We start from the raw sequence: 2,429 nt of genomic DNA on the forward strand, positions 1-2,429 counted from the left end.
TACCAGAGCTCCTTACAGACTGAATAATTAAGGTGAAATAATACAACCCTGGAGTACACCTTTCTGGATTTCAAATAGTTCTGCATCCCCCTTTTCTGTTTGAATGACTCCCTCTTGGTCTATATACAGATCCACATGAGCTCAATTAAAGTGTTCTGAAATACGTTTTTTCAAAATGTTAACCATACCTTGTCAGGATATGCATAGTTAAAAACCTTCGCATAGTCATAGTCAAAAACCTTTGCAATATAGCTCAAGTAAACATCTTTTTGATATTTTCTGCTCTAAGCCAAGATCCATCTGATGTCAGCAATACAATCTACTTTCTCTTCTGAATACAGCTTCAATTTCTGACAGATTATTGTGGATGTACTGTTGCAGATGTTTTTGTTTGTTTTATCTTCAGAAAATTTATTCTTGCTTATGATATCAATGACATTGCTTGATGATTTCCACATTCTGTTGCATCATCTCTTTTTGGAGCGGGCACAAATCTGGATCTCTTCCAACCGGTTGGCCAGGTCTTCCAAATTTCTTGGCACAGATGAGTGAGCGCCTCCAGCTCTTCTCCAGTGTGTTGAAAGATTTCAATTTGTATTCTGTCAATTCCTGGAGCCTTATTTTGCCAATGCCTTCACTGAAGTTTGGATTTCATCCTTCAAGACCATCAGTTCTTGATCATATTCAATCTCTTGAAATGGTAAAATATCAACCATTTCTTTTTGGTATACAGTGACATTGTGTACCTTCAATCTTCTTTTGACGTTTTCCGCATCATTCAATATTTTACCCATAGAATCATGCATTATTGCAAGTCTCTTCCCATTGTATGTTAATGGGAAGTATAAATAAAATTACAAAACCATTCTCTTGATTAACTTACTGTGGTGTAGTACTGTAGGATAAGCACTGAACTGTTGGCAATTCAACCTACCAGTTACGACTCAGAAACCTTTTAGAAGGTTCCTATTAGTCACTGAATAAGGAAGACCATAGAAAAATTGATGCATGTGAGTTATGGTGCTGGAGGAGAATATTAAAAGTGCCATGGGCTGTCAAAAGAACCAACAGATCCGTGTTGGAAGAAGTGCAGCCAGAGTGCTCCTTGGAGGCCAGGATGGCCAAAGTTCATGTCTCTCATACTTAGGACATATTGTCAGAAGGGACCAGTTTCTGGAGAAGGATATCATGTTTGGTAAGGTGAAGGGTCAGAGAAAAAGAGGAAGACCCCCAGCGAGATGGATTGGCAAAGGGGCAGCATCAATGGGCTCAAGCGTGGCAACAGTAGTGAGGTTGGGCAGTGTTTCATTCTGCTGTGTACAAGGTCACTATGGGTCAGTACCAACTCGATGGCACCTAACAACAAGAATAACAATATTAGTCAAGACTATTTGGAGACACATCACAACAATATGGGGTGGATTTCCAGTGATCCCTTGTGTTTTAAAGTAGAACTGCCTTCCATAGTGTATTTCATAGTTGCTTTAAATGGCAAAGATATTGAGATAGTCACTTCTTTATGTGACATTGTTGTTGTTATTAAGTGCCACGGAGCTGGATCCAACTCATGGAGACCTTATGACAACAGAACAAAACACTGCCTGATCCTGTGCCACCCTCACAACCGTGTTAACCTTGAACCATTTCTGCTGCCACTGTGTCAATCCATCTCATGGGGAGTGTTCCCTTTGTTGCTGATCCTCCACTTACCAAGCAGGATAGCCTTCTCCAGTGACTTGCCTCTAATGTCAATATATCTGGAACATGAGAGACGAATCCCAAAATCCTTGCTTCTAAAGAGCATTCTGACTGTACTTCATCCAATAAAGATTTGATTGTTCATACAGCAGTCAATAGTACTTTTAATATTCTTCTCCAATACCATACTGCAAAGGCACTGATTCTTTTGCAACCTACCTTATTCAATGGGCAACCTTCAGGTGCACGTGAGGCTACTGAAAATACCATGGTTAGGGTCAGGCACACCTTAGTCCGCAAACTGACATCTTTTTTCCTGAACACTCTACCAAGGTCTGTGCAGCAGATTTGCCTAATATATTATGTCATATGATTTTATAACTGTTGCTTCCATGAGTGTTGATAGTGTATCCAAGCAAAATGGAGTCTTTGACAGCTTCAATAATTTCTCCATTTATCATAATGCTATTTAATAGTCCACTGTTGAAGATTTTTGTTTTCTTTACATTTAGGTGCAACCCATAATGAAGACTGTGGTCTTTGACCTTCATCAGTAAGTATTTTAAGTCCTCTTCAATCTCAGAAAGCAAAGTTGCAACATCGGCATATTGCAGATTGTCAATTAGTCTTCCTCCAATGCTGATGCCTTGTTGTCAGGTGCTATCGAGTCGGAACCAACTCATAGCGACCCAATGCACAGCAGAACGAAACAATGCTCGATCCTGGGCCAA

The sequence above is a fragment of the Chrysochloris asiatica genome, unplaced genomic scaffold (assembly GCF_000296735.1).
Source record: "Chrysochloris asiatica unplaced genomic scaffold, ChrAsi1.0 scaffold00292, whole genome shotgun sequence".
Lineage (NCBI taxonomy): Eukaryota > Metazoa > Chordata > Mammalia > Afrosoricida > Chrysochloridae > Chrysochloris > Chrysochloris asiatica.